The sequence below is a fragment of the Anomaloglossus baeobatrachus genome, chromosome 10, assembly GCF_048569485.1.
Source record: "Anomaloglossus baeobatrachus isolate aAnoBae1 chromosome 10, aAnoBae1.hap1, whole genome shotgun sequence".
Taxonomy (NCBI): domain Eukaryota; kingdom Metazoa; phylum Chordata; class Amphibia; order Anura; family Aromobatidae; genus Anomaloglossus; species Anomaloglossus baeobatrachus.
In genome coordinates this window covers 66,017,618-66,031,714 of record NC_134362.1, presented here as the reverse complement: position 1 = coordinate 66,031,714, position 14,097 = coordinate 66,017,618, and the positions used below count along the sequence as shown (strand labels likewise).

The 14,097-nt window shown below is 44.8% G+C and overlaps 1 protein-coding gene across 1 annotated transcript in view; it reads left to right on the top strand.

The window, feature by feature from the left end:
• LOC142254348 (mucin-2-like) overlaps positions 1–14,097 on the top strand; it is a 156,295-nt gene that overhangs the window by 68,542 nt on the left and 73,656 nt on the right. The gene's annotated exons all lie outside the window — the stretch shown is intronic.

Below are 14,097 nucleotides of genomic sequence, written 5' to 3'. Positions count from 1 at the left end.
GCCAATACCTTATTTGGGCGATTTGGACGTTTCGGGCAGTCGATCAAGAAATGGTCCGATTGACCGCAATAGAAACACAAACGCTCACGGAGCCGGTGTTCACGACGTTCGTTGGTCTCTCGTTTTTGCAGAGAGTCCACTTGCATAGGTACGTCCTCAGCCTCCCGTGGCGTCCTGAGAGCGGGTTCTCTGGAAGGAAACGCAATATTGTTTACACGGTTTACAGCTGCCCATTTTTCCTGTCTACGTTCCGTCAAACGGGTATCAATGCGCACACAGTGCTGGAGAAACAGTTCAAAATCCCCTGGAGATTCGGAACGGGCTAACTCGTCCTTGATGGTACCGGACAAACCTTTTCTGAAAACAGACAATAAGGCATTGTTTCCCCAATCGGTGTCTACCACTAACCTCTTGAACTCAGTGGCGTATTCAATGACAGACCGCTTTCCCTGACGTAAGGAAAGGAGAGCCGCTTCAGCGGTAGCACGGCGATTCGGATCATCAAACATTTGTGCCATTGCATTCAGAAAGTCATCCAGGTGATTCAAACGGATGTCCCGATTCTCTATCATGGGATTAGCCCAAGCCAGTGCTCGTGAGGTTAATAACATGATGATACATAACACTTTTGACCGGTCAGAACGGTAATAATCAGAATGTACATCGAAAAACAGTATACATTGATTAACAAATCCACGGAACTGACTACGATCACCATTGAAACGGAATGGGGGTAACCTAGGCATACCGGCAGTTGATACGGATGTAGTGGGAACGGCTTCCTGAGCCTCCACTCTGACTTGCAAATCCTGTATAGCCGGACCCAGTACCTGGTGATCATGGCCCAGCTGTGCCTCCACATCTCTAAGTTTATTCTGCACTGCCTCCATCTCCTGCTGCAAGGAGTTAATCATGGAGAAGAGCTGATCTACTCGTGTCTCAGTCATTGCCCCAGCGAAATCCTCTCAGTGGCCTAAGTATAATGTAATACTTATATATGTTCTGAGGATTTCGATAGCGTAGGGCAATGACAATCAGAGACGAGTTCTTGGTACAAGATATTTTATAATATGTAACCACGGATACACAACGGAAAACACAGCAGTACAAATACACACAATACTTTCCCAAAACGGAGCGAAGGGAATTCCCGGGGCCACGCACCGGACTCCCCCAGGGAGACCACCAGAGCGAACCCCTATACAGGGACTGTCCGGCAATCACCCCGGAAGGCCTAAATGCGCAGCAGCCGGGACACAAGGGGCAAACGGTAAAAGTCCAGGAGTGTCCGTACGGGATGAATGTCCAGAGTGGTTACGAACCAGAGAGAACCGGGCAGAGTGCTAACCGAAGATGGCAGACGGAATCCGGGCACAACTTGAGAAACCGGGTAAGGTCCAGAGTCGGTCGGTCGGTAGTCTTTAGGAGGATCCAAAGGCTAACAGGATTAGCAGCAGCAAAGCAGGAGCACACAGCAAGCAGTATACTCAGGCACTGGACTAGGTTTAGAGGCGGCCTTTTAAGCAGCTGGACAGGAAGTAGGGCAACAGAACAGTAAACTCCATGTTAACTGAGGGCAAGCTTTTTCAACAGAGAACTGGAAAACCCAGAAACCTGACAGGTGTGTGTGGCCCAGTTAGTGGCAACGAGGGAGACTGTGGTTGGAGTCCCCTCGCTGTGTTTCTAAAAGAACCAAGATGAACAAGTCATGGCTCTCAGAGGACTTTTCTTCCCCTGAGTCAGCCAGGGGACGGGAAAGGCACGCGTATTTTTGAGAGTGCTTCATGCAAAGCATCTTTTCCTTTTTCAAAAGGGGGGTCAACCGATGCCAGTCAAGTGGGGTGTGTGTGGCCCAATTAGTGGCAACGAGGGAGACTGTGGTTGGAGTCCCCTCGCTGTGTTTCTAAAAGAACCAAAATGAACAAATAATGGCTCTCAGAGGACTTTTCTTCCCCTGGGTCAGCCAGGGGACGGGAAAGGCACGCGTATTTTTGAGAGTGCTTCATGCAAAGCATCTTTTTCATTTTGAAAAGGGGCATCAACTGATGTCAGTCAAGTGGGGTGTGTGTGGCCCAATTAGTGGCAATGAGGGAGACTGTGGTTGGAGTCCCCTCGCTGTGTTTCTAAAAGAACCAAGATGAACAAGTCATGGCTCTCAGAGGACTTTTCTTCCCCTGGGTCAGCCAGGGGAGGCGAAAGGCACGCGTATTTTTGAGAGTGCTTCATGCAAAGCATCTTTTTCTTTTTCAAAAGGGGGGTCAACCGATGCCAGTCAAGTGGGGTGTGTGTGGCCCAGTTAGTGGCAACGAGGGAGACTGTGGTTGGAGTCCCCGCGCTGTGTTTCTAAAAGAACCAAGATGAACAAGTCATGGCTCTCAGAGGACTTTTCTTCCCCTGGGTCAGCCAGGGGACGGGAAAGGCACGCGTATTTTTGAGAGTGCTTCATGCAAAGCATCTTTTTCTTTTTCAAAAGGGGGGTCAACCGATGCTAGTCAAGTGGGGTGTGTGTGGCCCAGTTAGTGGCAACGAGGGAGACTGTGGTTGGAGTCCCCTCGCTGTGTTTCTAAAAGAACCAAGATGAACAAGTCATGGCTCTCAGAGGACTTTTCTTCCCCTGGGTCAGCCAGGGGACGGGAAAGGCACGCGTATTTTTGAGAGTGCTTCATGCAAAGCATCTTTTTCTTTTTCAAAAGGGGGCTCAACCGATGCCAGTCAAGTGGGGTGTGTGTGGCCCAGTTAGTGGCAACGAGGGAGACTGTGGTTGGAGTCCCCTCGCTGTGTTTCTAAAAGAACCAAGATGAACAAGTCATGGCTCTCAGAGGACTTTTCTTCCCCTGGGTCAGCCAGGGGACGGGAAAGGCACGCGTATTTTTGAGAGTGCTTCATGCAAAGCATCTTTTCCTTTTTCAAAAGGGGGGTCAACCGATGCCAGTCAAGTGGGGTGTGTGTGGCCCAATTAGTGGCAATGAGGGAGACTGTGGTTGGAGTCCCCTCGCTGTGTTTCTAAAAGAACCAAAATGAACAAATCATGGCTCTCAGAGGACTTTTCTTCCCCTGGGTCAGCCAGGGGACGGGAAAGGCACGCGTATTTTTGAGAGTGCTTCATGCAAAGCATCTTTTTCATTTTGAAAAGGGGCATCAACTGATGTCAGTCAAGTGGGGTGTGTGTGGCCCAATTAGTGGCAACGAGGGAGACTGTGGTTGGAGTCCCCTCGCTGTGTTTCTAAAAGAACCAAGATGAACAAGTCATGGTTCTCAGAGGACTTTTCTTCCCCTGGGTCAGCCAGGGGACGGGAAAGGCACGCGTATTTTTGAGAGTGCTTCATGCAAAGCATCTTTTTCATTTTGAAAAGGGGCATCAACTGATGTCAGTCAAGTGGGGTGTGTGTGGCCCAATTAGTGGCAACGAGGGAGACTGTGGTTGGAGTCCCCTCGCTGTGTTTCTAAAAGAACCAAAATGAACAAATCATGGCTCTCAGAGGACTTTTCTTCCCCTGGGTCAGCCAGGGGACGGGAAAGGCACGCGTATTTTTGAGAGTGCTTCATGCAAAGCATCTTTTTCTTTTTCAAAAGGGGGGTCAACCGATGCCAGTCAAGTGGGGTGTGTGTGGCCCAGTTAGTGGCAACGAGGGAGACTGTGGTTGGAGTCCCCTCGCTGTGTTTCTAAAAGAACCAAGATGAACAAGTCATGGCTCTCAGAGGACTTTTCTTCCCCTGAGTCAGCCAGGGGACGGGAAAGGCACGCGTATTTTTGAGAGTGCTTCATGCAAAGCATCTTTTCCTTTTTCAAAAGGGGGGTCAACCGATGCCAGTCAAGTGGGGTGTGTGTGGCCCAATTAGTGGCAACGAGGGAGACTGTGGTTGGAGTCCCCTCGCTGTGTTTCTAAAAGAACCAAAATGAACAAATAATGGCTCTCAGAGGACTTTTCTTCCCCTGGGTCAGCCAGGGGACGGGAAAGGCACGCGTATTTTTGAGAGTGCTTCATGCAAAGCATCTTTTTCATTTTGAAAAGGGGCATCAACTGATGTCAGTCAAGTGGGGTGTGTGTGGCCCAATTAGTGGCAATGAGGGAGACTGTGGTTGGAGTCCCCTCGCTGTGTTTCTAAAAGAACCAAGATGAACAAGTCATGGCTCTCAGAGGACTTTTCTTCCCCTGGGTCAGCCAGGGGAGGCGAAAGGCACGCGTATTTTTGAGAGTGCTTCATGCAAAGCATCTTTTTCTTTTTCAAAAGGGGGGTCAACCGATGCCAGTCAAGTGGGGTGTGTGTGGCCCAGTTAGTGGCAACGAGGGAGACTGTGGTTGGAGTCCCCGCGCTGTGTTTCTAAAAGAACCAAGACGAACAAGTCATGGCTCTCAGAGGACTTTTCTTCCCCTGGGTCAGCCAGGGGACGGGAAAGGCACGCGTATTTTTGAGAGTGCTTCATGCAAAGCATCTTTTTCTTTTTCAAAAGGGGGGTCAACCGATGCTAGTCAAGTGGGGTGTGTGTGGCCCAGTTAGTGGCAACGAGGGAGACTGTGGTTGGAGTCCCCTCGCTGTGTTTCTAAAAGAACCAAGATGAACAAGTCATGGCTCTCAGAGGACTTTTCTTCCCCTGGGTCAGCCAGGGGACGGGAAAGGCACGCGTATTTTTGAGAGTGCTTCATGCAAAGCATCTTTTTCTTTTTCAAAAGGGGGCTCAACCGATGCCAGTCAAGTGGGGTGTGTGTGGCCCAGTTAGTGGAAACGAGGGAGACTGTGGTTGGAGTCCCCGCGCTGTGTTTCTAAAAGAACCAAGATGAACAAGTCATGGCTCTCAGAGGACTTTTCTTCCCCTGGGTCAGCCAGGGGAGGTGAAAGGCACGCGTATTTTTGAGAGTGCTTCATGCAAAGCATCTTTTTCTTTTTCAAAAGGGGGGTCAACCGATGCCAGTCAAGTGGGGTGTGTGTGGCCCAGTTAGTGGCAACGAGGGAGACTGTGGTTGGAGTCCCCTCGCTGTGTTTCTAAAAGAACCAAGATGAACAAGTCATGGCTCTCAGAGGACTTTTCTTCCCCTGGGTCAGCCAGGGGACGGGAAAGGCACGCGTATTTTTGAGAGTGCTTCATGCAAAGCATCTTTTTCTTTTTCAAAAGGGGGCTCAACCGATGCCAGTCAAGTGGGGTGTGTGTGGCCCAGTTAGTGGAAACGAGGGAGACTGTGGTTGGAGTCCCCGCGCTGTGTTTTACATGCTTTTAGAAGGGCATGACATGGCTTAGAGGTTGACTTTCAGCATCTGGAAACTGTTGGCTACCAAAATGCTGCCTTTCCAACCTTTTTAACCGAGGATTTTCGAGACCTTATGCCCATCGCAGTGCCCCAAGAGCCGATGCCCAGGCGCCACTCCTTCTCCAACAAAGGCGTGCACGCGCTACACCAGCATGTCGCACTAAACATCACTGCTTCCTTGAGAAACTCTGTGTGACAGGGTGCTTTTCACCACAGATAATTGGCCCAGTAAGCATGGACAGGGGCGTTACATGTCGCTGACTGGGCAATGGGTTACTGTGGGGAGAGATGGAGAAGGGTCTGCTGTACAAGTCTTGCCGTCCCCACGAGTTGTTTCAATCCTTCTTCTGTATGTAGAAGTTAATACACTGCTTTTGCCTCTTCAACCTCGTGTGGGTCCTCCACCTTGGCGCAAACCCTGTGTGGTCAGGCCACCCTTCCTTGTAACTGCGCACAAGGACTACCACACACCTCCTTACTATGCTGGCAGCAGAGCTCAATGCCATCAGGCGGTCAAAGTTTTACTTTGAAATGTATGGGAAATGTGAGTCACACCGCTGAGAAGTTGTGGACGGTTAGCTCTGGAGACCGAGTTTCATCAATGGTTGTCTCCACTCAACCAGCAGCCAGGGAAGGCCGGGTGCGACAATGATGCAAACATGGGTGCGGCCCTTCGCTGTGACAATGTGACACACGTGCCTTGTGTGGTTCACGTGTTGAACCTGGTTGTCCAGCAATTTTTAAAGCACTATCCTGGCCCACATGGCCTTCTGCAGAGAGCACGGTGTAACGCCTTCCTTGATCCACACACTCAGATGGGCTGTAAATGATAGGCTAGAGGGAAGCCAGTCACCAAGCAGGACCCCTAGAACCCTGAAACCCTTTAACCCCTATACAGGGATTAGGAATTGCACAGGGCCCAAGGTGATTAATACCTGTGGAAGGCTGCAGTTCCAGAGAATAGTAGTCAGGCAGGGTCAAAACATTAATTGAGGAACAGGAACAGAATGGGACGGCCAGGACTTAATCAGAAAACAAGCAGAGGTGAAATGCAGATCGGCCAACAAGGTACATAAACAGCAAGCAGGAAAAGTAGTCAGGTAACAAGCACACAAAATCATAAAACTGAACTGGGGGTAAAAGCAGAGCTATGTCTGGCAGTGGTCTGCAGACAGGATGGGCATAAAAAAGGGTGTGGTGTCTTCCCATTGGTTGTAGCGGAATTATGGTATTTCATCTGTGAGATACCCACCAGCTACATTCAGCCAGAGATTCTGCATCTGTCAAGGTAATGCAGCCCAGTGGGTGAGCATAACCTGCGTCCACCTGCGCCGCTGGCATCGACTCCTCTCCCATCATCAGCACTATTCATGAAAGGAACACGTTGTCACCTGGCGACCGGAGTACAAATTGATGGAGCGGACTCCGTTGGTGACTTAACAGCCGTGTGCGGCAATGATGCAAACCTGGCTGCGGGCCATCGTCAGGGCAATGTGACACACGTGCCTTGTATGGCTCACGTGTTGAACCTAATTCTCCAGCAATTTTTAAAACACCATCACGGCCTACATGGCCTTGTGCAGCGTGCACGCTCGCTATGTGCTCACTTCCATCGTGCGCACACAGCAGCTCAACAACTTTCGTCGCTACAGAAGTCTTTAGGTCTGGTGGTTAAACGCCTGAAATGCGATGTGCCCACACGCAGGAATTTGAATCTGCACATGTTGTAGCGTTTGTGGCAGCACCGCCGAACCCTGCTGCAATACGTTATGACATATAGCCTGAGATAACTTGATCCAGAGGTGGTGCAGATCACGCTGCTGGAGTCGTGTCAGATCAAGGACCTATGCACCCTGCTACACAGTTTACAAATGTCGACGAAGATGTTTAGCACTGGCAATGTCATTCTCAGCGTGACAATTCTGGTCATCTACATGATGGAGCACACTGTAATTATTATTCGGAGTCAGGTGTTGGGACAAAAGGAAGGGGAGGAAGTACAAGAGGAGTCATATGCGGAAGGGATAACAAGATCTACGAGGTCCAGATGGTCAGCGGCACCTATGCGGCAGTCATGGTGAGGGAGAGGGATTAACAAGGGCACATAGTATCAGCAAAAAGTGTTGAAGAAGGTGCGGGAGCCCATGAAGAAATGGAGGACGAACTGGCGATGGGCATGGAAGACTCAGCAGATGATTAGAGCTTGCTCACATTTCGGTTGTGCGAGGTTTTGGGGAGAGGGCAGAGGAAGGAGGCACGATTCTCACCTCTCTGCCACCAACACACCAAGGACTTGGTCCTCCTGGATGCACAAGACACATGAGCGCCTTCTTGCTGCACTACCTACAACATGACCCTCGGATTGTACGAATTCAAAGTAATCCAGAATACTGGGTTGCCACACTGTTACATCCCCGGTACAAGACAAAATTTGGCAAAATAATTCCTGCCATAGAAATGGACGCACGTATACAGGAGTATCTGCAGAATGTGGTACGCAATCTTAGATCTACTTTTCCACTAAACACCAGTGCTGCACAGAGTGAATCTCAACGCTTTGTCATGGATAGGAGGAAATGGTCTTTTACTTGTCCACATCTGAGGGACCGAGGGCTGGCTGCTGTGCTGAGATGGCGTTGAGTACGGTGTCCCTGCAGAGTTGCACTTTTGGTCATATACCAAAATGAGTTGAAAAAGGACAGATGCTGGTGGAAAGGGGAACAGGTGTGTTGGAAAGGGGAAAAAAGTTTTGGTCCGTGGATTTGGTGGTTAAGCAACAGTAACATTTGCTGAAGAAACACCATCTGTTACAGTGGGACTGGCAGATTTGGATAAAGTGGTATATACTATGTTACCGCTATATAACTAAAATTAATAAGAAAAGAAAGAGAAAGGTATATATCCCCATCAGCAGTCAGTGTCCACCGTGCTCCCAGCTGGAAAAGGAGAGGTTGGCAACTGGAAGGTTTGGTGGAGGATACAGAGCTGTGTGGCTATGAAACTAATAGTAGCCTGAACCGAGTTAGACGCCATTTGGATCTGGAGACTGTGAGCCCTGTTAGCGTCACAGGGTCCACATGCCCACCCAGCCCAGGAACTCCCTGTTAACAACACAGGGGCCATTGAGTACGCTGACCGTGTGCGTAGGGGCACACCTGTGGACAGCAGGCGCATCAGCAGCAGCAGGCCTGTTAATGCCACTGGGCTGCACAAGCAGGACTGGTAGGACAGGAGCTGGGCTTAACCGTTCTGCGCTACCAACTGTGGTGGTGGCCTGCATCGACACCCTATCCTTGCCTACCTCTGGCCTAATGCCGCAATGGGTTCAACACATGGAGGTGTGCTCTTTCGGAGCATAATAGAAGACTGCGCACCTCCTTGTTGGCTCCAGCCCCTTTTATAACCTGGGTCCGCCCCAAACCAGGGTGAACCACAATGCACCTCCTGGAGACAAAAGTAGAGTGACACGTCATGAGTGGCATAACTAGCGTCCTATTTGGAACCGCAACTTCAATGATGACCTCATGGCTGCCATGACCCAAACACCTCACCAGTCATCGTCTGACCATCAATAATGCGGTGACAAGTCATAGGGGTGGGCCTCTGCAAGCCATTTGGGAGGACACCTGATGCCCTGTGGTCTATATGGGACCCCCACATCAGGGGCAGGGCCAAAGAGTTCATTACCGGACCTAGTCTCTGATGCAGTAAGTGCCTGAGCATGTTCAGTAGCATGAAATACAGTCTCTGAAAAAAGACTATCAGCTTTAGCATGGTGTCTAGGCACAAAACAGGACTTAGACCCGGCACGGAATGCAAGCACCTGTGCAAAGAGGCTTTTCACACTTAGTGTGGGAGCATGCGCTGTATCCCGAAATGAAGACTTAGCGTCAGGAATAGCACAGTCAGGCTGAGCATACTCACTAGGCGAAACACTGTAATTAGGCTGCAGCTGGGGTAAATCGGCACACGCATGCGCACTAGCTGCCTCTCCACACTTAGACGTGGAGGGGAAATTGCTCTTGGAGATGCTGTCTATGAACAGAAGGAAAAGCTAAAGGAAGCCTGACTTTCTATCCCTCCGAATTATCAAATGCAGCAATGAATTCACTGAGTTTGCTATAACATTAGCGTAGCAAAATGTGCATGAGGGTGTCATATAGAGGTGCTATAAATAGCTTGGCACCAGTGGGGCACTAATGGAATACAACAGCCAGTTCTATGATGCCACTAAATGGCAGTATTTTTTGCTATCATTATAGCTTATTAAAAACAGAGCAGGAGGGTGTCATGCAGAGGTGCTGCACATAGATTTGCACTAGTGTGACTAGACAAAAGTCCAATAGCCACATTTAGGATGCCACTAGGTACACTGACTGTTTGCTAGTATAATGGCTTAGTTAAAAAGAGTTTGAGTGTGCAATGCAGGCAGACGTGCTGCAAATATCTTTACAATAGTGTGAATAGACAAAAGTCCAATATCCACGTTTAGGATGCCACTAGGTACACTGACTGTTTGCTAGTATAATGGCTTAGTTAAAAAAAGTTGGAGTGTGCAATGCAGGCAGACGTGCTGCAAATATCTTTACAATAGTGTGACTAGACAAAAGTACAATAGCCACGTTTAGGATGCCACTAGGTACACTGACTGTTTGCTAGTATAATGGCTTAGTTAAAAAGAGTTGGAGTGTGCAATGCAGGCAGACGTGCTGCAAATATCTTTACAATAGTGTGACTAGACAAAAGTACAATAGCCACGTTTAGGATGCCACTAGGTACACTGACTGTTTGCTAGCATAATGGCTTAGTTAAAAAGAGTTGGAGTGTGCAATGCAGGCAGACGTGATGCAAATATCTTTGCAATAGTGTGACTAGACAAAAGTACAATAGCCACGTTTAGGATGCCACTAGGTACACTGACTGTTTGCTAGCATAATGGCTTAGTTAAAAAAAGTTGGAGTGTGCAATGCAGGCAGACGTGCTGCAAATATCTTTGCACTACTGTGACTACACAAAAGTCCAATAGCCACGTTTAGGATGCCACTAGGTACACTGAGTGTTTGCTAGTATAATGGCTTAGTTAAAAAAAGTTGGAGTGTGCAATGCAGGCAGACGTGCTGCAAATATCTTTACAATAGTGTGACTAGACAAAAGTACAATAGCCACGTTTAGGATGCCACTAGGTACACTGACTGTTTGCTAGCATAATGGCTTAGTTAAAAAGAGTTGGAGTGTGCAATGCAGGCAGACGTGATGCAAATATCTTTGCAATAGTGTGACTAGACAAAAGTACAATAGCCACGTTTAGGATGCCACTAGGTACACTGACTGTTTGCTAGCATAATGGCTTAGTTAAAAAGAGTTGGAGTGTGCAATGCAGGCAGACGTGCTGCAAATATCTTTACAATACTGTGAATAGACAAAAGTCCAATTGCCACGTTTAGGATGCCACTAGGTACACTGACTGTTTGCTAGTATAATGGCTTAGTTATAATGAGTTGGAGTGTGCAATGCAGGCAGACGTGCTGCAAATATCTTTGCACTACTGTGACTACACAAAAGTCCAATAGCCACGTTTAGGATGCCACTAGGTACACTGACTGTTTGCTAGCATAATGGCTTAGTTAAAAAGAGTTGGAGTGTGCAGAGGACAGGAGGGTACAGTGCCAGGATTGTGGGGCTCTGGGTAGAGGAATGGAAGCCTGCCTTTCTATTCCCTCCTAATAGGGAAATGCAGGGAGGAAATCCCTGACCTTGGCTACACAGACGCTGTCTCTGTTTTCAGGACCTGTCACCTATGGCTCTGACCCTACCGGTTTGAGCCCTTAAAAGGACTGATAGCAAGTGCTCTCCCTAAGCTGTCTAACGCTGTGTATGGAGCGCATACAGCTGTATCAGCGATAGGACAAAGGACGGAGCTGCGACAGTGATGTCTGACACCAAAGACGCAGAAGGCAGATTATGGCGTCCTGGAGGAAAATGTCCGGTTTTATAATGCAGGGACATCCTATCACACATGCCGTTGCTTCTCTGGCTAAAAGTCCACTTAGCTGTGTGTGTGTCTGGGATTGGCTGACATGCTGGCCCGCCCCACTACACGCGCGCGCTTAGGGAAGGAAGACAAGGGAAAAAAAAAAAAAATGTCGATCGCCATTATACAAACAGCAGTGATCTGAAGGCGCTGTTCACGCACACTATACACTGAAATGTCATAATAGTGTGATTCACAGAGTGACTTACACTATTACAGCGGAAACCAAGCTAGGAATTAGCTGTTTTTTTGCTGCTAGAACCGTTCTCGAACGTTTCTAGAACTATCGAGCTTTTGCAAAAAGCTCGAGTTCTATTTTGATCTAGAACAGGCCCCAAAATCACTCGAGCCTAGAACTGGAGAACCTCGAACCACGAACCGCGCTCAACTCTAGTTAATACTGTACAATGGCATCGTGGCAAGCTCTGGTCACATGCTCTGGTCACATGACAGCACGTGACCGGAGCTTGCCGCGATGCCATTGTACTGTATCACACTGTACTCAAGTGTGCCGGATCCGGTAATCCGGCAAAATACCGATTGTGTGAAACGGCCCTTAGGGGAATAGTAGGGAATAGTATCTTTGCACTATATCTGCCATATATTAGCTATATCTAAAAGCAGGTCACTTTAGGGAATAAGAGGCTCATATAGGATTTTCAAAGTACTAATTACAGCCACATCATAATAGATGAAATGTCACTGAGACAAACTTTGATTGCTCCACAAATATGGAACATATCCCTCTGTATGATACGTAATCCTAATTCATAACATACCATTACATTGACAAGTTATCAGGGGGAAAAGTAGAGGACTCAGACAATTTTGCCTGCAGAATAATGTATTAGTGGCAAGATACGCATATTAAAATAAGCTATCTGAAAATGACCTATTGCTTCAATCAGATATTTGTGTTAAATGCATTTTTTTTTAAATGTTGTCAACTTTTTTTCTTTAATCACGATCCTTATATAAAACAAAATTAGTATTCTTGCATTTTTCACAGTGGCCACTTGGGCTATTTTAGACTCCTCCTTCCTGTCCTTTCAGGAAGACTTTTCAGCAGATTCACTATCATCAGAGGCAAAGTTACAATACGCAGCTGAAAAACACAGTAATCATCCACCATCACTATAGGTGATGTCACAGCTGACCCTGCTCCTCCTCCCTTCACAATCACCTTTGCACACACTCATTAGATTTTGTTTAATACAAAAGACAGGGACAGATTCTGCTCCTTCTGTACGTGTATTGATTCCTGAAAATAACAGGAAGTTGAACATAAAAAAGAAAATGGTAGGTGTAAAAAAAATTGCAAGACTTCTAGTTCCAATTTTTAATACAGAATAGTGGTGTGGAAAAAAAAACTATTATTATTATTATTATTATTATTATTATTATTATATTTAACACAAACTAGACTGAAATAATAGGTAATTTACAATAATAATAATAATATTAATAATATTAACAAAACCTATATTTAACAAAAACTAGATTAAAACAATAGGTCATTTACAATAATAATAATGATAGTAATAATAATATAGTTAACAAAAACTAGATTGAAACAGTAGGTCATTTAAATTAATAATAATAATAATAATAATAATAATAAATATTTAACAAAAACTAGATTGAAACAGTAAGTCATTTACAATATAATAATAATAATAATAATAATAATAATAATAAATATAGTTAATAAAAACTAGATTGAAACAATAGGTAATTAATAATGATATTAAGAAAATATATTTAACAAAAACTAGATTGAGGCCTTATATATTATTATTATTATTATTATTATTATTATTAACAAAAACTAGATTGAAACACTAGGTCATTTACAATAATAATAATATATTTAACAAAAACTAGATTGAGATTGAGGTCATGTATAATAATAATAATAATAATAATAATAATAATAATAATAAAAAATATATATTTAACAAAAACTAGATTGAGATTGAGGTCATTTATAATAATAATAATAATAATAAGAATAATAATAATAATTGATATATTTAACAAAAACTAGATTGAAACAAGAGGTCATTTACCATAATAATAATAATAATAATAATATAAAAACAAGATTGAAACAATAGGTAATTTACAATAACAATAATAATAATGATAGTAATAAAATATATTTAACAAAAACTAGATTGAGATTGAGGTCATATATAATAATAATAATAATAATAATAATAATAATAATAATAATATATTTAACAAAAACTAGATTGAGATTGAGGTCATTTATGATGATGATAATAATAATAATAATAATAATAATAATAATAATAATAATAATAATAATAATAATAATAATAATATAATAATATATCTTTAACAAAAGATAGATTGAAACAATAGGTAATTTGCTCATGGTAACCACATTTAGGATATTGTTTTCCCGTTAAATTATTATATAGTGAAAAATGTTGTTTGTAATAAAAAATGAATACATTTTAAGCTAGGACACTAATTTTTGTTTTACTTTTCTTTTTTTCCTATAAACTACTAGGTAGGGCTCTACCACCCATGCAGAGGTGGTGGCAATTTTCTGTCACCAAATTTAAAGACAATAAATATATTATTTACATTAGTGTACTTAAAGCATACCTTTACTTTTAACAGTAAACAAATCTCTAATAGAGAGTTAAAAAATGCTGTTATTGATATGTTCTGTACTATAATTATTTTCAAGTTGAAATTGGGGGTACGCTTTAGATATTAACATTATAAAGGCCCATATTCCAGATCATGAAAATTTAAAATACGTAAAAAATGATTAATTATTAATGC